Here is a 21599-nt window from a genome sequence, read left to right as displayed (position 1 = left end):
ATGCTTCCATTGTGCTTACTCCTATCTGTCTTGCCTTTTGTGTCTTTTTTTTTTTTTTTTTTTTTTTGGGGGGGGGGGGGTGGTTTGGTTTGGTTGGTTGATTTTGGTTATTTTTCTGCAACGATGCTCTCTGAAAACCTTACTATGTCAGTTACAAACAATGAAGTACTTCAGAGACGCAGATTTTAGGTAAGGTACAAAAATGTTTGCAACTTACTTCACTAATATAGCTATAGACTCAATATCAGCTGACTTAATATATGGTTTTAATTGTAGCAGTTGAGAGACACTGTGGACTGCAGAGCACAGATATTTTTATTTTTAAATACAACTTCACAAACCAAGGAAAAGCATGGAGAAGCTGTCCTGAAGTGGATCTCACGCTCTTGTGTTTCTCCATTACACCCGTTAACAACTATGCTAGAAACAAGCAGCAGATTTTTTTTCCACTTGGTGAGTAATTGTCTGCACAGCAGTGACAGATGTGCAATATAGCAGCTTCTTCAGGAAAAAATTAACAGTTTGTCCAGCATGTCAGCTCGCTCTTTTTAGTGCTTCGGAGGTCTTGGCCCCATTATGGATGATTTAGAAATTGAGGCAAGCTAAGACCAGCTGCCTGGGTTGAAAGCCTTAGTTAGTAGCCCTCATCTGCATTCCAGTATTCACTTACATCTAGAAATTGGTAGGGCCCCTCTGGCCACAAGATGAGTATGGGCTGACAATGCCTTGATTTGTTGAGAGAGAGAATAAATGGGTTTTTCAGAAGATGAGGAAATATCACCATTACTGGCCAATTTACAGCATTTTATCTGTTCTTCAAACATGTCACTTTTGTTATTGTTGCATGGTAATTACATAGTGAAACGGAAAGAAAACAAATTCTGGTTACATATTCAGATGGATTGCAAAATCATATAATCCTGATAAATGCCCATTTATGATACACACGGATGAAAGGTTCATTTTAATTTTGAATAGCTAGCACAGCCATAAATAGGATATAGGATTAGATCCCACAGAATCCGATTACCTAAAAGCAAATAGTATTTTTCTTCACTTTTTTCATAACCAGGAAATTCGGTGTGTGCAGGGTATTTAAATAAGTAGGTTTTCCATAAAAATATATGAAGTAAATATAGTTCAATAGTTTTTATGTTTTAAATATAATCATTTAGGACTATTCAGCTAGGTCTTTTCTAAAACATTTATAAAAAGACATCAACCCATCAATATTGCTGAAAAAGATATCTCACAGATATAGCCTATGCAAGGTATACATATAGAAGAATTGGAAATCTAGTATAGCAACAACAACAAAAGATAGTATTGCTTATATATTATGAACTGCAACTCTTAAACCTTCTTAACAGCTTTCAAGAAAGTTTTAGGGTAAACGTTGCATTTAAGAAGCAAATTTTGACACCACCCTAAGTAGCTGCAATTCTGACAACAGTTTTCATGCCAGAATCACTCTATAACATACGGGAAGCTCCATTTTCTTCAATGAGAGCACATGAGGAAAGGAGCTGTGTGACAATACATGCATGTGTTAGCAGAAATGCGTACAAGTGATTCCTGATTTTTCACGAAGATGGGAAAAAAAATGCTTTGTGTGTAAAGCCATCTGCTTCATAATCCTTGGTTTCCAAATTATCTTTATAAGACCTTTAAGGAGAGTTTGACATTGAATCAAGAAAAGCAGGGAAAATAGACCCACTCAGTCTTCATTGAGTCCCCTCCACTCTCTCTCCATGAGCCAACATCTCTGTCCCTGGAGGAAAGCCAAATGCCCACAGTCCTGTGTGACATGGCAAAAGCTGCCTCAGCTGCAGTAAAAAGCTTGGTGGCAGAGCTGGCCACCTACAGCATGTGCTTCCAAGGGAAGAAAGAGTTGAAAGCTTTAGTGGCAAAAGCTTTGCATATGTCCAAGCATGGTGCCATGCTGTGCTTGGTCAGGCTTCATGTTAGATGTTGTATTTTGGAACGGAGAGCTAATGAAGATGGCTAATTAAAATTCTCTCAGAAAGGAATACAGTTAGGTTCTTACTAAATGTTTACAAGCAGCAAAATCTAGCCTGACTTTTTTCAGCTGTTTTTATTCAAATGCATTATAAACATGAGTAGGTACCAGCAATCTGAGCAACCAGCCTTTGGTTAAATCTGGCCTCAAATGATTAAATTGTATCTGCCTGAATTTGTCCACCTTGTAATCTTTTAAAGATTTGCAGGTTTAGGTCAGTTATTACAGTTCAGTTTATGGGTACATAAACCTGATGGTATTGCAGGTAAATATTACATAAATTACTGGTATCATTCTCTTCCTTAACCCTACACTGTATTTTTAATAATTTAATATTTCTCCTCCTCTTTTGGCAAGTTCTGAATCTATATACAGCTATTGGTAAGATCAATGAAAGATTTCAAAACAGCTTTTCAGTGGGTCAGGCTTCCTGGTCGCAGGGAGATGGGATATATTAAAAAAGGTAATCTGTGGGAGGCAGTGACAGAAGCTCTCCTGCTTAGGACTTCTGAATATGGGCTGTCAGTTGGTTAGAGATCCCTGGACAGGGGTGGCCAGTGCACTCCAGGCAGGGCTATGGGTGGAGGAGTCATTGTTTGAGGTTTCAGAGGAAAGGAAATGATGTGATCTGAATTATATTATTTTGTGTTTCTACAGCAGGTGTACTAGTAAAGAGTCTAAAATGCCCTTTCCATGTTATTGTCATTTCCACAGTTCTCTGCTCTTAACTGAGTTTTATTATCATCTTAGCATTGACTAACTTTAAAAAAAAAAAAAAAAAAAAAAAAAAAAAAGTGTTTCATATGCTTCAGGGTAAAGTAGGGGCAAGTGTGCAGAATGGCTACACAAAGTATATCTTGGGAGATTATCTGTAAGATAAATTTATGCAGCCAGCTGAAGACCTTCAGATACAGTAAGTATTTGCTATAGTTCTGAATGCTCAGTTTTATCTCAGAGTATTAAGTATGTTCTATTTTTGTTAATTTACCTTCTAAATCCCTTTTGTGGATTGTGATGCACTGTCCCTCCTTAACAGACTTCGCTATGTGACTCAGCAACAAAACAGTTGTCCCAGTTGTTGTCTTGAAATGATTTGGGGGATGTTCCAAAAATAGACATGCTATATTTTCTGATTGTGCATGTGTGTGTGCTGAAAAAGCAGAATTTTAACTTGAATAACATTTAGAAGAGTTTTTCAGTTTCTCAGTATGATGATACATACACACTCAGAAGAAAACCAGTATATAACAAAGAGAAGATTTCAGCTTCAGTGAATCAGTGCTGTGTCTTTTCCCTTCCCATTCAGACTGAAGCTTTCCTGCTGCTTTACATAAAGCAGAGTGTTAGATGTAGCTATATGCTGCTCTAGCCTGACTTTAAACAAGCATCCCAAGTGGCTGTTGGAATATGAATAATACTTGGTCATCACCTTCAGAAAGGCCATAGTTTTGCCATGAGAGAAATTATGAAGTCCTCCTTTAATTATTATTATCATCCTGAATTTTTTGGTAGCACTGAACCTTTCATTATATGTTGCCACCTGGTACAGTTGCATCCAAATACAGCCTCGTGTTTGATTGCAGGGTCTGCAACATCAGCCTGTAGGATTGTGTTGCTGAAACATCTTCCCTTAGTCTCTGGTGCTGCACATATGTAGGATGTTGCAGTTGACTCAAAAGGCCCAATTTCTTCTGGTAGATATATCGATCACAGGTGATACTGTGCAGGCGATACCCCAAGAAGGCAAGGAGGAAGCTGTAGCAAATTCCAATACAGCTGAAATCATAGCAAGGTTGTGGATGTACTTCATACTTCCTTGTATAATTAGGATGAAATGCAGTTATCTCAAGGGTCCTTAAAATCACTTGTTGGTTAACAAAATATACTCCCACACAGGGTACTTCTATAAGGTCACTTAAACAGAGCTTAGGAACAAAAATTAAAACTACACAATTTCCATGCTAGTAACAGAATAGGCAGGCAGTAGCTTCCCCACTGTTGCCAGTCCCAGCAGAACAGAGTGGAGGCCGTCAGCAAACAGCACAAGGCTGCTCCTCAGCCTCTGCTGCAGGACAGGGCTGCCGCTGTGCTCCCCAGCCCTCTTCCTGCAGCAGCGTGTTCGGATCAGGGATACTGGGAGCTGTTGATATCTATGAGTAGATGGCACTTACCTGCAGAATAGTTTCTCACTCTGTAATACAAGGAGTAGTGAAGTTCAGAGCACATGAGGGTCTTGGTCCATATTCTCAAGATGACTGCATTTTTGTGCAGGTAGCATTGTGTTCAAGTGGCAATTTTGGAGATTTATTTAGAGGTGACACCAGGCATTCATGAGGACTTTAGTAAACTCCTTCACCCTCTGTGACTCAGTTCTCTCAGACATTGTTGCTATGCCCTAGTTGTGTGCATATCCCTTTGTGTCTTGTTTTCTGTGACAGCTTCAAGAAGTAACATCAATCCAGCCCAAATATAAGACCAGTCAAAGGCTTTACGTCAGTCCCAGTTACTGTTCTCCTTTTACTACTTTCTTTACATTTGCCTGCCTCCAGATGCTTAAGAGAAGCTGTAACAGGTATCTTTGTGAAAATCAAGGCATATGGGAGCATGGTGGTCTAAAGTAATCGGACACATTGATCCAGCTCAAACAATTAAAATGCTAATCTAGAAGCTGCTGCTCATTTTGTTTGGAATCTGTGACTTCAATCTGAAAACTCACTCATTATACCTCTGGTATTTTATTTTTGCAGCGAGTTAATATGGCAGACCCAAGGCAAAGCCATGTCCATAAATTGGTTTTAATCCAGAATGTAACATATAAAATATGCATCTAAAGTACAAAACAGACCAAAGAAATAGCAGTCTTATTACAATACACTTGGATCAAAGTGCTGCCTAATTTCAAAGTCCTGTGTACCTTGTACCAAGTTGCAGCCACCTGACAAGTACCGCCTTCGTCTTTGAGTAGAGAGGAGACAGCTGTATTTTCTCCCCAGGTGTGGACTTCACATCCATAACCTGGATTAGTTTAACCTGCATCCTACTCTTGTTTCTCATGTGGCACCTTTTGGTTAACGTGACAACCTGGTTCATATGAAACCTAAGATTATTCAGAACCAGCAGGCAATGATAAAATAAACCCACAGGTGTCCCATACTTGTCAGGTGGTCTCATCAGCATGCATTGGTGACAAGAAGCACACAACAGTCCTGGGGCTCTGTATTCACCCATGGGCTGGGACAGGCTGTGGATTTCTCTTTCCCATGCTGTGAGGGACATCCTCATGGAACATGCCAGCAGAGCTCATGGTGAAAGACCCCCCAGTGAAGCAGGTGCTTCTGGTGGGGGCATTAGGCCATCCAGCCCTTTGAGTGAGCACTCACCGATGGAGGAAAGATGGGGGAAACATCCTGGTCTGGCACATGATTTGGCGACATCACTTTATCATCACAGAACAGATTCTGCAGGCTCAGGTGGAGGTATGTGGTGGCTGGAAGGACCTGCTTCTCTTCCCATAGCGGGCATCGCTGTTGGTGATAGATCACAACAAAACTGAATAAAAGCAGTAGCTATTTTTCATGCTGTCCTCTGCCATTTCCTCCCGTAAAGAGCAGATTTTTGTATGTTAATGTTTTTATTGTTTTAATATTCTTGTTTTCCTCATTCATATTCTAAGGTATTATTGGTAGTGCCAACTCATTTGATTTATTATTTAGAGAAAGCACTTGTTCAAAAAGTCTGCACTGGATATTAAATGATGATTGCTTGCAATGAATTTCTTCTTAACATCTGCAAAGACAATTTTGTCTTTTCTTCTTCCACTTAACTCTAAATGAGAGATCTTAAGCATAGTTAAATAGGATTCATAATATCGTGCTGACTGAAAATCATCTTGAAATGGGGAATATGAAGGCAAAAATAGTTATCACATACAAAGCCCTCTTCCCTCTGAATTTCAAAAAGAGGGAAGGGGAGGATGTTGTCTCTGGGTGCACATTAGTATTCGTGATTGTGTGTGTGGTGGAAAGAAAGAAAATGCCAGGGTCAGAGCCACAGGTTTAGTGGAGGTGTGGATCCCACACACTCACTTCCTCTCCCTTCTGGCTTTTAAGCTGTTAAAACTGATACTTTAGTGTGTGATTAGCATTCTAAAAAATAAATAAAGTATATAAACTGGTCTGTTTTTTTTGTTTGTTTTTGTTTTTTTTTGCTGTTGTTTTGTTCTGGTTTGTTTGCTTTCATATATTTTACTGTGCTACCCTAAAATGCACTCCAAAGCCAATTCCAAAGAAACTTTCCCTGACTTGAGTAAGCGCCGTGTCAGGTACATCTTCACTCACAAATATCTTGCCATTGTTTTTGTGGGTTTTTTTGTTTGTTTATTTATTTGTTTTTTTGGCCAAGCAAGTAGCTTCTCAGTAACTGTTTCATTAGCATCCCAGTAGAAAGATAATGCCTCCATGTTAATTACCAGTTTTACACAGCTGCTTTAAGAACACTTGTGCAAGTGGGGCTGCTGAAGGCACTTCATCTCGCCATCCTTGAGAAACAAACATGAAAGTGGCTGTAAATTAAGGTGCAATTTAGGTGTTCATTGCCACTAGCCAGGTTACAAAGGTGGACAAAATGAGCAAAAAGATAATTAAATTGCAGATTTAATTAAAGATAATTATCAAGAAGGCTGGTAAAACAAACGTGTATATTATTTCATGAATTTCATAACTTGAAGTCTATGACGAGGCTGAGCTTTTTAGCATTGCTTTGGTGATTCTTGTTTGTAATACAACTTTATTTTCTATGAATGGGAAAAAGCCATGGGTAGCAACTGAGTACATTAATGTTTAAAATAGTTGGCTTCTTTAAAAAGTACAGCTGTACTGAAACACTAAAGCATAAAACAGTTTCTGGCATAGTATGTGATGTTGTATTTCTGAATATATTATTATGAGGCTAATTGTCACAGAATTATGTTTGAATTCTATGACACATCCTAACAACAGTGACGTGAGCTGCAGAGCAGGGATTGCTCACATAATTATTTGCCCTCTTTCCCCTATAGATTGTGGCAAACAGTAGGAGTGACTCCAGCTGCCCTACACTTGGAAAACACAAATTGATTGCTCTTGCTTAAAGCCTCACAGCCTGCACACCTCTCTGCTAGATCTTATGCATCTGCTGGAGAAAAGGGAAACATCATAACCCAAATTATGGGACATTTGGTGATTACAATGGAATTGGAGAAGGCCATGATAATAGATCTTTAGCTTTTTTTTTTTTTTTTCTCCTTTTTTCATAGAATGTAGCTGTTTTATTAGCTGTAAGTATACATGGTGGCGTGATGTGACCTGAAGTTTTCTTCAGCTTTTGTTAGAAATGGTTTTCTTACTAAGAAGAGAATTCAGACTTAAACCTGCCAAATATGTCTTCTATTTTGTATCGTTATATATTCCATGTATGCCAAACAGGTTGCAAAATATTATTTTGTGAGCAAATTATTCTATTGCAGTGGCTTTTTTCTTTCTGTCCTTTCTTTTTTTTCCCCACGTCTCTTCATCCTCCAGCTTGCCTTATTTCCTAAAGACCATATTGTGCTTTTCAAAGGAGATGAAATTGGTAAATAAGGATATTTCAGACATCTGTGTAATTACTTTGGAATGGGTAATTTCTAAGAACATATTTAAACATGTACACAGACATAATTCTTTTTATTCTTGTTTTAGATAAATTTTTAAATGGAGAGAAAGACGGTAGCAAGCACTTGTTTAAATCTCAGTGACTTCAGATGAAATGTATACTCAATTAACGCAAGAATCCTTACCTGAGCTAGGACCTGAAGGGGGAAATGAAGCTTAAGAAGACACAGGCAGGTAAAGACCCTCACGTGTTTATGTGACTGCATGCTTGTGACTCGTTTGAGCATTATTTATTGGCCCAAGGTGGGCAGCAGCTGAGCAGTGGTGCAAAGATGCAGACAGCTCCCTGTGCTGCCTCAGGCTCTGCCTGAGGAATGACCAGCAGCTGGAAAGTCTGGGTGAGGTTTCCAGCCATGCACAGGAGCAAAATGTGAGGCTCCAGAGCACCTCCAGGACTACACGTTGATGTGGGACAAGGGTGCCTAGTGGCACCCAGGGGATGTCTCACTTATGTAGGGGGCAGGTTATGCTGGGATGATTATTGATTCAATAGACTGTATTAGCTCTCTTTGAGCCCGTAGAGGTCTGTTGTGTAGCTCTGTGTTTAGGGACTCTTAAATATACCTTGTGAATGACCTGACAGACTGTAACTGCTTCAAAAGTGATGTTACCGGGGGTGCTGTAAATCCTTCGTAGTTCTTGAGTAGCTGAGCATCACCTCAGAGGCAGCCTGATGTGCACACCCTGCCCAGGAGCTGAAAATGTTGGTAGTAATGCTGGGATTTGTGATTTCCTTAGCTCATTGCATTGTTGTCTGCAGGTTTTAAAGCTCTTTCATATGGTCATCTGATAGTAACCAAATCAAACTGGATAGAGATGAGGGAAAAAATGGTCCTGAAACCACTAAGCTGTTTCTTTGTGTCCTCTAACTTAGCGCTTCTGTATAAATTAGTGGTGGTATTTTTTTTCCTTTCCTGTTTTTCTCATTTTTTTCCCTGAAGTGCTCCTGGGTTTTGTCTTTGCATGCAAAATTTCAGCCTAGAGCTAGTTGTTACTGTTGATGAATCACAAACTGCTTAAAGATAGGGTTATAAAGGAAATTCTGAAACATGCTTAAGTACAGTAGCATGAGCTTGCTTCCCAGGCACCAAAATAAACCAGATTTTCCCTCTGCAATGTGTTCTATTAAGTCATCCACAGCTTTCAGAATCTCATGTATTTCTTTCCTGATTCCCTGTTTGGATTTATCCGTGTTGTTTTGAAAAGGATAGGCTCAAGCCTGAGCCTGTACTCCCAAGTCCTGCTGTTTGTTGCCTAAGGAGCATACAAAGGTTTAGATTGCATCTTTTCAATGCATTATGGCACCGCAGCCTAAAGCCAATACTTGTTTTTTAACTGGCAACCTGCCTGTACGAATGGAGGAAGCAGATTGCCTCTTTGCTGAACACTTAGACAAGGTACTGATTTAACAACAGTGGACAAGCAGCTGGGAGCTGGGCTGTCAGCCTGTCACACACTGACAAATCTGTTGTTCATATTCAGGCAGGATGTTCCAGTTAGATTGCCATCAGTATCATCCATCTACCACAGGCATGCAAGGCGTACCCATGTTGCCTGCATACCCATAGACAAAATGCTGTTGATACAGCTTTCTGAAGGAATCTTAAGAAAACAGCTAATTTGCCTTTTTTTTTTTTTTCTTTTGGTGGTCTTCTGCAATGAGATCACTACAGCAGCACATTCAATTTTTGTCTCTCTCTTTGTTTCCCATTCGGTATGCTGGAATTATGTGTGCAAATTGGTGGTTACTCTAATTTCATGTCTTAAGCATGAAAGGAAACCTCTGAATGGAGCCTTACCACTTTTTATCAAGCCATAAAGGCTTTTTCAAAATCCAATTCAACAAAATACAGTCTGACTAAAACAGAAGTAATAAAAGCAAAAATGGTGATGAATAAATACACACAGAAATTACATTGTTCTCGCCTCCAGACTCATTTCAAACATATTTTCATATACCCACAAGATTTGTAACGCTGAAATAATGCACTCCAGAATTATTTCATCCACATGGCAAAGCTCAGTCTGTGAGGGACCGCTCAGCTAAAACCTGTCTGTCTGTGTTCATGGTAATCAGCTGGAGTCGATCTATACTGGGTTTGTGTATAGGAGTGGGTGTGGGGAGGTGGCATTTGTCAAAGCTGTAGAACATGTGCTGTAATTATTTTATTCCAGTTGTACTCTTGCCTATTTCTTTTTCTTTTTCTTTTTCTTTTTTTTAATTTGGAAAAGCTGCTTTTGAATACTCTGATTATATATTCAACAGATTATAGTTTTATATGATCCATCCTTATGTCATAGTTATCCAATTTGCAGCCCCGTGTGCCCTTTATCATCTTCTGTTCCAGCTGCAAATCTGTAATACCAAAGCCCACAAAATGAACTCCTGAATTTAGCTCAGAAAAAATGAAAAAGGTGCATCTGTAGTTTCACCTGAATTTTCCATCTGATTTTGCTGCTGCCTGTTCATCACCTCTGTGTAATAGGAATAACCCACAGCTTTCTCAAGGAGGAATGAGTCTAGTCAACTTACTACTAATTCTCCTAGTGGTATACACTTTTTTACATTTATAGACAGGCATAGGCGTAATTTAGAACAGTAATGACTCTGAAAAGTGGTCAGCTAGTCAAATTCTTACTATTAATCTATATCCTTTCACATTTTAACCTAATACTGCAAAAATCATAATGTGACATACATTTCCATAGTGTGTAATTTAATCAGCTAATATCTTCAAATGCTCTCCTCAGCCTCTTCAATGTAATACCTTTTCTGGTCAAGAAAGCCATTTACCTTTGCTATATTTTTCACAGTAAGTTCAAGATCTTCTGGAAAACACCAAGATTCATGCAGGTTAGTTAAGTTACACATCTAAAAGGAAAAGAAGAACCTTGTAATTTTAAAGTTTTGGTTTTTGTACATCCGTTGATAAGAAAACTCATAAGTAGAAAATAGGGCGGTACAGGTTGCAGCAAATTCCCACACAGTGCTGGGAGCCATATAAAAGGTCAGGAAAAACATGCATAAAGAAGATGGGCAGATATCTACAGGGGTGCTTTTTGGTAAAGTCTGCAGCCACAGCCTAGTGCTTGGTCTGTTAAAATAGCCCTACAAATGCATCAGATGTCAAATGCACGCTGTAGACTTAGAAGGTGGGGGAATTCCTACGTTCTTGTTAAAAATATAAATGAGGTCTGAGGGAATCAGGCTGCTTTTGTGGTTGATTATGAATAAAAATAAACATGCTTTAAAGTCTTTTATACCTGGTCACATGTCAAGGCTTAGCTCCAACTTTTGTACACAGCAATATCAGTTCCTTATCTTTATAAAATCTCTGGGTGTTCTTTGCTCTGCTCTGAAACCTCAGTGATTTTTGATTGACAGAAAGATTACCTAATAAACCTTCACCACAAACTAATTAATCACTGTGAATACAACGCTAAATTGGCAGGCATAAAAAAGCAAATGAGATGGGTGTTGAAGACCGTTTTCAAATGACCTTAGTTAAAAGCCAAGTACAGAGTGTTGAGAGCATCAATAATATTGCACTGCTAGTAAACTTACTCCTTTACTAGAGCTGGTGGCTTCAGCATCGTGTGAGGGCAAGACACAAAGTCCTGCCCTCCCCTCCTGCACAGCCACTAGCCCCCTTTAGCAGGTGGGAATGCACGGTGGGAGCGGGGCAGTGTTCAGCTCTGGGGTCACCAGGACAGCAGAGCAGAGCTGAAGGAGCTCGGGACATGGGCAGAACTGGATCTGCTTTATAGTTCCTCTGTCCTCTTTTTGCAGTTAATAATTGCTAATACTTTTCTCTAACAAAATGCACTTTTACAGTTGTTATCTTGATGCCAAAATTCCATTGCAGCAGTGAGGCACGGTTTTATTTTATTTTCCTACAGGAGGGCTGCTTTGCTGCAAAGCAGCCAGAGTGCTCCTGCCGGTCACACAGCCCCTGCGAGCTGTGAGATTGCTTCTTCCCCACGCACAAGTTTAGCAAAGATAAAGTCACCACAAAGTGATATTCCTCACAAGTTTATCTAAGTCTGAGGCTTAGGTCAATATAAGATCTTAGTTCTCCATTTTCTTTCTTCTTTTCCGATGACTGAATACCATGCACAGCCTTATTTATGGCTCAGGTATAGGGTACTCCAGCATCACCGCAGGAAATACAGTTGTCAATTCCTTAAGCCTTGAAATTAAAGACAGGAGAAAGCTCTGATGGTTTTTATCCTACTTGGATTGTTCCCCCATTCAGGGAGGCTAATATCAGGGATTTTGCTCAGGCAGCCCTGGGGGAATGCATCGCTGTCAGCAGGGCAGCTGCCTCCTCCTGGGCAGAGCCACCCCGGACCTCGCTGGGCTCCCTGCTCTGCTGGTGGGGCTGGGATGAAGGCAGCAACTGGGAGCGATGGAGCAGGTCACGCAGCCTCCTGCCACATGGAGGTGTGGGGAACAGAGCGCATAAATTAAAAAATAGATAAATATATATATACCACAGCAGTAAACCAAACCAATGTGAATACAGCATTTTTTTTTTTTTTTTCAGCAGATGTAGAAATTGAGAGAGTCGTGTTTCTGTCTGTAATTACAGCCTGGTAAAGCCTGCTTCTGTGTCCTTTCAGCTGTGTTCTGTGGTGAATCCTGGCTTAATATCAGCACTGTGTTTCATTAACATGCTGCTTTACCCATTCATCTTAGAAGTGGAAAAACATAGGCTTTCTTTCCTGCAGTTTTCAAACAGGTACCTACTTTCCATCTCAGTGCCTTGCTAACTATTTGTTTCTGATCTTTTGCTTTTTTTCCCTGGAAAGAAGTACTCCTGTGTAAACCAGCAGATACTGCTACCCTGCCCCACGTGTCTGTGAGCAGATAGGTGCAGTGATTAACCTGATTCCAGCTGGTGCCTCTGCTTTCCTATCCATCCACTTAACATGTGGGCTTTGACATATATATTTTTTCTTGCTGAGGCTCTGGTTCATGATCTGATTATTTATAAAAAAATTTATTTTGTTAATTATGCTCAAATCCTGGAGGGCTGGGACAGGGAGCAGACACCCATGGTCCCTTCCAGCTGATGACAGCTGAACATGCCTCGACCCCTCCGACCTGCAGTCTTCCAGCACCTTGTTTGTCAGCAAGGCACAGTTTGTGTGGCCAGCCCCAAGCACCGCTTCACCTCCGTAGCTACAGAGCAAAGCAGACCTACAGGTGTCCTCTCCAGCTCTCTTTTCACCTTTTATGCTCTCTCAGCTGTTCCCATTGCCTATGTTTGAGCCCGTGCATCGCTTCTGTCCCCTGGTCCTGGTGGCTGCTCCCAGCCCCTCTCCCGACAGCATGGCCTGGCCAGCACGAGCTGTCTGCTCGGCTCCGAACACGGACGTCGCCTCTCACAACAAGCGGCCGCTGCTTCCAGAGAATTTAATGAATTGGCTGCTGTTCTCCCAACCACTTATTTGCCTCCTGCAGCCCCCCCCCCCCCCCTTCCCTGCCGGTCCCTTCCCCTCCCCGCTCCCATCCTGGCTGCTCAGAGGCAGCCGAGAGAGGGAGAGAGGAATTATTTATTGTGTGCCTGTTGAAAATGAAAGGCTTTTACATTTTAATGAGCACTAAATAGGAGCGAGGAAATATTGTTCATTAGCTGTAATCTGTGGAATTGCTTGAGTGAACTTCCTTTGGAGGCCGCTTTAAACGGTTCACTCAAGTAAAGCAGTTTGTATGGTAATTAAGGGAGCATTTTTCTGTCAACATCTGTGCTGCTATTTATAACGCTGAAGGTATCTTATTACTCCACCGGAGAAACATTAAAAGAGGGTGGGCAGAGGGGAGGTTGTATTTTATATATATATGTAAAAATATATGCATATATATATAAGAAATTACTATTTTTTCTTCAAAACATTTCCTTTTTCTGTGTCCCTTTTTGCTTTATTATTCTCTTCCTACCACCCCCCCCCACCCCCCTCCCCAATTTGCAAAGAATAAAAAAAAAATCCCCATCCAGTGTTTCCTGATAGTAAGGATTATCATCCTGACATCTTTTCATTAATCATACCCTTTGCTCAGCAGCCAGGCAGGGAGACTCAAGCTGCCTGGCAAAAAATGAGAGGCCCATATCTTTGGAAACTGTTCCTTGTCCCTCTCCTGTCCGTGGTAATACAGATGCCTTCGTTCAGCCACATTGTCACGGTGTCCCCAGTGGGGTCACACCGCACCGCCTAGTTCTCAGCACATGGCGGTGGTAGTGCTGCTGCTCAAAACCCAACCAGGCTTCTGGTGGTTTGTGGTGAGGGGGCAAGGAGTGGTAGGGGGGAAAAACCTTCAGTGCATTCAGTCTCATTATGTTATTTAAAAATCAAGGTTGGTATTTCAACGTTGGTGCTCTAAGGCTTCTTGGGAAAAGAGTTTGGATGTTATGAATGAACCTGTTTTGTTTTTTTTTTTTTTACATACAAAAAAAAAATTGTTTGCCTTAATTTGGTAACACCCATCATTTTAACCCTGACCAGCTGTACCACACCACCCTGATAAGGATCCATTATCAGATATAGCTTTACTCTTATGTATTCCCTCTTTGCTTTTCCTTGGACTCATAACTTTGAAGTTTGTGTCTTGAACGCAGGTCATCACTTAGGGATATGGGAAATCTTGTCCTGAAAAGCCATTTCCTTTTCTGGACGTATGCAATTCCCACTTTCCCAACTCTATGCATCTTCCTTCTTCCCTTTCTCATGTTCTGCATGCTTCATTTATGCCTCTGCTGCTTTACTTCTCCTTTTGAACCCTCTGACATCAACTTCTTCCTTCCCCCAAATCCGTGCATTTTAGATGTTTTTTTCCTCAGTGTTTTGCGTACTTTTTGAGAAGGCTGCAGAGAAGAGTGGGGAACATTCATCCAGTGCTGAGAAGGTTTTACCTGGGGCAATAAAGAAGCTCCCAATGTATGTGGAAAAATGCAAGAAGTAGAGCTAAAGATTGCAGGAGTGCACCAAAAACATAGCTCTATAGAAATTAAATATGCTGTGCCAGAGCCAATAACTTTTATAGATTTTTCTCTACCTGTAATGAAGGAAAAACATAAATGACTATCATAAAAAGTAAACATTAGAGATAGAAAATCCCTTTTACAGCATTCAGTCCATCTTTCTGCCAATAACAAGTTGTTCCCTGTAGTATATTTTTTTAGTGATTCCTCCAGCCTAGTGTTAAACATTTCAGGTGATGGGCCTTGCTGTTCCCTTGAGAGATGGTCTGAAATCTTAGTGCATTTCAATGTCAGGAAGTTTTTCTTGGCAACTTTCATTTTTCTCTGTCTGTATTTCGTCCTATTGGTCTTGGGATATTACTCATGTTCATTTGAATTTTCTTCTGGTGCTCTTACGGAGGTAGGTGCAGCATAATTCTGTATCACCATTTCACTGCTCTGCAGCAAAAATTCCCAATACACATTTCTTTCCATTCTTGGCTTCATTTAATTCCCAGGCACAGGTAGCATTTCCTTAATGTCTGCATCCTATTTATAGCAGAAAAACTTATCATATCACCAGACTCAATACCACCGCTCTTTTATTTTCATGATGTGAACCAAATCACAAGACCTTGACATCTGCTATTTTTGGTAAGGAGCCAGCACTGGTTTCAGAAACGGGAAAAGTGCTTCCAAAGAGAAAAAATACAAGCAGACAGAGAACAAATACTGGAGAGCAAAACTGGCCAACAAGTAAGAGAGGCCCGAAAACAAAGGGGGAAAATTTTTCAGAAGAAAGCAAACAAGTGAAGGTGTCTGGTACAGAAACATTTTTTTTTTTTTTTCCTGAAGCTAGAGAGCACTTCTGGTCAAGAATAAATAAGAAGTGGCCTGAATCAGCAGCACAAATATGTGGACCCCTTCTGGAAGAGCTGTCTCACACTTAGCATACACCAAAGGAGATGAGCGATGTTGCCAGCACGTAGGCTCTTCTGCATTAGCTGAAGAGGACAGAGGAACCCTTAGGATACCCAGGTGTACACCCATTTACAAACTGGGCAACCACAAAGGACCGAGGGCCATCTCATGGGTCTGAGGAATTTGCTCATGGAAATTCATTTTGCTCATGCTTTCTGTGAAATTTCTGGCAGTTACGGAGGAGAGGATCCTTTAGATCTGCATCTCCTGGTTATGGAGGAAAGGGGAAATGGAGTCCTGCTTGTGACATATCGGTGTGTCTGAAAAATTAAAACTTGGTCTGGGTTTCAGTATGTCTATCTAACTGTAGGATAAATGCCAGAAGATGGACCTGGAAACTTTGTCTATGTACTCTTATTTAATATTTAGAGTCTAATTGTGATGGATATTTTGCAAGCTATTAATTGTGATTGGAAAATCATCTCTCTCATAGCATCTGAAAACACAACAGATGGTGATATTCCAAGTAGCACTGAGAAAGGGCTAAGTTTACTAAAACACCTTTCAAGGCCCAGAGTACTAAATATCTGAAAACAGACTGAACTCCTCCTCACTTGTATGATTCAGACACTAGAGCAGAAGGCAGAAGGACATCTGTCTAATATTGTTAGCATTGTTAGTAGCAAAGCAACACAGGTCATGTCTTTGCTGTACTGGAAGAAAAAGAAATTACTTATTAATCAGGAAGTTAGTCCTTTGCCAGAAGACAACATTAGATTATTATGTCCAACCTTCTGTGTATCACAGAACTTCAAATTTCCCCTGGATTTCTTGTGATGAACTTAGCTTGACTAAAGAAAAGCTTCCAAAAGTTACCCACTCTTGATTTGTTTAATTTCCTTTACTATTTAAACCTTTTGGGTACTTTTCAGCTAAGTTTACAGCCCTGGAGGACAATTTCAGAAGAAATATTAGGACCTCCATTTTGGTGGAATGTTGTAATTGTATAAACTGATGGTAAAGGACTAAAACACTCAAACAGAAGCCTGCCTAATAAATAGTAATTTGTATCTTTCATATTAACTCCTGTAAGGCACCGTTTTTAAGTAGGTATTGACTTGAATTCAGTTAATACTATATATATATTTTTTTGAAGTGGTTTACCAGTGAAATGAAGAGCCACAAAAGGCAGGAGAGGAGGAAGAACATAAATCTTTACATTAATTGTTGTTTTTCTCTTCCATTATATTATTGTCAAAACTTGAGATGCAGAATGTAGAAACAACTTTTAAGCATATCAAATACTCCTCTGTTAAGGTCAGTAAACTATATTTTAAAAATATCTACCTTTTTTTCTTTCCTTCCTTCCTTTCTAAATTGTGACAAAATTATTCTTCCTATCACTTTAATGGCATCATGTAAAAGGCAGCTTTACAGACTGCTCTGGTTCTGCATCATTGGTGCATCTCCTTTCAGCAAAGAGCTTACACGTGAGCTTATCTTTAGGTATTTGTAATTTCCACTTGAGCTCAATGGAATTTAAGATCATGAAGAAACTTTAATGCTTTGCTGAGTGGGAATACATTTTAGTATATGCTTAAGTATTTTTCTCAAGAGGCTTACCCATGCATAAGACTTCTTAAAAGGCCCTTCTGAGTTAAAAATACCTGAAGTTCTTTCTAATGAGGAAGTATAGAATTCTGTTCAAGATAATCAAGACTCATGCCATCACTTATTTTAAAATTCTTATTAGGAATGAATAAAAAAGGGTTATAGTTGATCAAATAAGCACAGGTTAAAGATAAAAACAGAGAAGGATTATAGTAGAGTGGAAATGCATAAGCATCCCTTACTGAACTTCTTTTATAACCTTTCCTTAACTATACCACATTTATCTATAAGCTCTTTAAGGCAGGAATTCATCATTCTGCATATATATGAGAAGCCTAACATGGTTCAGGGTGTATTTTAATATTTAATAACAAATCATTTTCTTTGGGTATTATAGAGTTTATTGCTGTAATACTGTTTTGCTATTTATTAAATACCTGAACAATACAATAGACAGAGAGACATGGGCAATTATTCATAATATTTTCCAAAGATCTAAAACATACTTCTGTGGTTTTTGGAAAGTATTTCTGAGGCTTCCCAGATAGTACATGATTGTAACAGAATATTAACACATGATGGGGCATGTTTCAGAGGTTCATTAATACATGCTGTAGATGTGCAGCTTCATGCATTCAGCCACCTGAGGCATGTATTAATGGACCATTAAAACATGCCCAGGAGTGTCTTAATGCTATTACAGTATGGCTCTGCAATTTTTAATTCAACTTTTTATAAAACAATTATTTTCAAAAATGCAATTTTTAATGTACTCTGAAACCTCTCTTCAATTCAGAAAAGACAGGGGAAGGGGTGCGGGATGTGACATTAGACTAAGAAAGCAACAGGACATGGATATAAATACTTTTTTTTTTCTTTTTTTACCATTTTAATATATTTGCTTTTGATTTTATATTGTATTGTATAAATAGCATAGTCCTAAGGCCTGATTCACGTTTTTGCTGACCTACCTTTCCACTGCTCAGGAAGTGTAAGAGAGTCTTAAAGTGCCATAAATGTAAATCACACTCCCAGACTACTTAGCTCAATTGCTAATTTCAATAGACATTTCTAGGTTTCTAGGTGAGTAAGACTTTTCAACAGCTTTGGACTTCTGTTGAGGAAAAAGCAAAACTAGAAATCCAAGCAGTTTGCCAAATAACTTTTGCTGTAGAAAGTTAAGACTAGGAAAGGGAAAAGTCGTTCTACCATGGGTGGTCAATCTGCTCATAACTTCAGTTAAATGTTATTGCTGACCACGTCAGTTTCACAAACCAAATCTCAACTGAATTAATTCTAAAATAATCAGTTATCCTTTGGAACTGTTATTATTGTTATACACCAATAATACAAATACTATTATATTTATTATGATAGTACAATGAACAATCCATGATTTGATACTAAACATTGTGTAAGAACATAGAGCAAGCTGTGGAGCAAAGCATATTCTCCCATGTCACCCTCCACATCCTTTCTAAGTTTGGAGCAACATTAAGATCTTAGATGTACTTGAACCTAACTAGAGAAAAGTCCGTTAATTATCTGCTTTAAAAGACTGTAGGTCACCCTTCAAAAAATTCACCATCTGCCCCCCCAAAAAATATTATTTCAGGTCAATTTTAAATGAAGGCAAAATCCAAATGCAATATCATGTATTTATTACTGCATGCCACCTCATTAACAAAAGCAAGCATCATGTTGAAATGGAGTACTGCAAAAAATTGTTCAGAAAAGATTGTAGCTATGTAACAAAGCATTTTTTTATACTTCTTGCTAAAAACTATCTAAGGAAATTTTTTTCTCTTTCTGAATTAGTTTTCTGACAGAAAAAGTTGCAGTGAAGCTCTCCATATTTAGATTAGTGTAGCTTAGGGCTGTGTATTAATCATCATTATCATAATAATAGCATTACACCATTATTACATATTACTCCTCCTCTGAAGTATATAAGTACAGTGCACTATAATTTGCAAATAGTAGCACTGCTGGAGCTGCACTTTTCATTCGCAGTGCTGGAGGAGGAACATCAGAACAATGCCAGATTTAACTGGAGCATCACCACCTCAGACTACGAACTCAACAGCCTTAAATCCTCCACGCTCATCAGGCAGAAGGTCCAAAACGATACATGGCTGAATCCTTCACTGGATATTGATTGCATGGATCTGGGACTGCTTTTTGTTTTTTCCCGTTTCTGTGAGAGCTATGGTGCTTATCAGTCTTGGAACAGGAAGATCTGTGCGAGAGACGTAGTATGATAACCTAAAGCTTTATAACAACTGGTGGGATATGAGAGCCTCTCTTCTCCTTTCCTTCACCATGCCAATTTCAAGTGTGGGGAGTTTTTTAATAATTTTTTTTTTGAAAGGAAAAAGAATGGATGGGTGTTGGGGGTGCTTGGCTTTTCAGAGGGAGCATGGTAGAGGGATTTGACTGGATGCACTAAGTTCTTATGCTTGAAAAAAAAAAAAAAAAAAGGCTGATAGTGCTGTGTTGCAGTGTTGCTGAGTGGATATGGCAGCACTGTTGACTGTCACCTTCCAGGATGAGTCTTCCTTATAATTACATTATCCAGTTTAATAGAAATCCCTCAAAATTAGACATGCAGAAAAATCTAGACAAGTTGGAGAGTTGGGCAGTCACCAACAATATGAGGTTAAACAAGAACAAGTGCTTGACCTGGGAAAGGGCAACCCTGGACATATGTCCAGACTAGGGGACGAGATGCTGGAGATCAGCCCCACAGAAAGGGATCCGGGAGCTTTGGTAGACAGCAAGCTGAACATGAGCCAGCAGTGTACCCTGGCAGCCAAGAGGGCCAACCATATGCTGGGGTGCCTCAGGTATGGCATGGCTAGCTGGTTTAGGGTAGGCATTGTCCTGCTCTGCTCTGCGCTGGTGCAGCCTCACCTCAAGTACTGTGTAGGGTACCACAGTGTAAGATATAAAACTGTTAGAGAGCGTCTAAAGGAGGGCAACAGAGATGATGAAGAGAGGGTGAGACGTATGAGGAGCAGCTGAGGTCCCTGCGTTTGCTCAGCCCCGAGCAGAGCAGGCTGAGGGGAGGCCTCATGGCGGCCTGCAGCTCCCTCACAGGGAGCGGAGGGGCAGGCGCTGAGCTCTGCTCTCTGGGGACAGCGACAGGACCTGAGGGAACGGCATGGAGCTGGGACAGGGGAGGGTCAGGCTGGGGGTTAGGGAAAGGTGCTGCACCCAGAGGGTGGTCGGGCATGGGGACAGGCTCCTCAGGGCAGTGGTCACAGCAACAAGCCTGATGGAGTTCAGGAAGCCTTTGGACAGTGCTGTCAGACACATGGTCTGATTTTTTGTGTCATCCTTTGGGGACCCAGGAGTTGGACTCAGTGATCCTTGAGTCCCTTCCAACTCAGGATGTTCTATGATTCTATGAAAATTATTACGTCACATATTTCCTCAAAAGGCTGAAATTCTATCTAGATCTATATATGTGTATATAAATATGTAGTGAGTAGCCGAGGCCAGCCGCCTCTGAGCCACCGCAGCGCCCGCCTATGCGTTACGGGGGCACCTGGGGCCCTCGCTCGGCCAGGGCAGGCCCAGGGCAGCGGCACGGCCACGCCACCCCCGCCGGGTCCCAGAGGCTGGCAGGGAGCGGACGGTGCCAGGGCCGCGGCGGCTGCACCCACGGCCTCTGCCCAGAAACAGCCCCGGAGAGGCGGCGCCTCGCGGGGCCCGCCGGGCACGGGGAGGGGCGCCCAGCGCCTTGTGACTGCCCGCAGCGCTGCTGGGGGGATTGGGGAGGCTCTTGTGGTAGGACATGGGAGGTCTGTCCCTTCCTTCCGAGTCCATGCTATGGACTAGCGCAGGAGCTGGCAGGACTCGTCAAGGAAGGGGATAAAATGGCTCGCCAGAGAAGTGCCCAGGGGAGCACTGCTGAAGGTGGCGGTGAGGCAGATGTCTCATCTGAAGTGCACCTACACCAATGTGCGCAGCATGGGCAGCAAACAGGAGGAGCTGGAAGTGATTGTGTGACAGGCTAACTACGACCTAGTTGCTATAACAAACATGGTGGGAGCACTCCCACAGCTGGAGTACTGTGATGGATGGCTGCAAGCTATTTAGAAGGGATAGACAAGGAAGAAAGTGTGGTGTTGTGGTTCTTTATATTAAAGAGTGTTTTGATGTTGAAGAGCTTGCGGTTTGGAATGATGAAGTTGAGTGTCTATGGATAAGGATCGGGGGAAAGCCTGTAGGGTTGACATCTTGGTGGGGGTCTATTACAGACCGCCTAATCAGGATGAAGAGATGGATGAGGCAGTCTGTGAGCAGCCCACAAAAGTTACATGATCGCCAGCACTTGTTCTCATGGGAGACTTCAGCTTCCCTGATGTATGCTGGAAGTATAATACTGTG

The 21599-nt window shown here is 40.8% G+C and overlaps 2 long non-coding RNA genes across 3 annotated transcripts in view; one reads left to right on the top strand and one right to left on the bottom strand.

Annotated features, from left to right (window-relative positions):
- Nucleotides 1-35: 35 nt before the first annotated feature.
- The window catches only part of LOC119716613 (uncharacterized), a 33345-nt gene continuing 11781 nt past the window's right edge, over nucleotides 36-21599 (bottom strand). Inside the window, exons 2-3 of the long non-coding RNA XR_005264941.2 lie at nucleotides 10505-10582; nucleotides 36-5544 (exon numbers count right to left, since the gene is read on the bottom strand). This is a non-coding gene — a long non-coding RNA (uncharacterized lncRNA). The remainder of the gene's footprint in view (nucleotides 5545-10504; nucleotides 10583-21599) is intronic.
- LOC106015855 (uncharacterized) lies at nucleotides 5366-19914 on the top strand. Of its 2 annotated transcripts, none has more exons than XR_002400422.4 (3): nucleotides 5366-5496; nucleotides 7738-7884; nucleotides 15528-19914. It is a non-coding gene; the product is annotated as an uncharacterized lncRNA (long non-coding RNA). The 2 variants fall into 2 exon arrangements; XR_011808080.1 differs by lacking the exon at nucleotides 5366-5496 and adding an exon at nucleotides 6616-7334.

Source organism: Anas platyrhynchos, chromosome 3 (assembly GCF_047663525.1).
Source record: "Anas platyrhynchos isolate ZD024472 breed Pekin duck chromosome 3, IASCAAS_PekinDuck_T2T, whole genome shotgun sequence".
NCBI lineage: Eukaryota > Metazoa > Chordata > Aves > Anseriformes > Anatidae > Anas > Anas platyrhynchos.
Note: the sequence above shows the minus strand (reverse complement) of the source record. Positions and strands in the feature narration are given on the sequence as shown.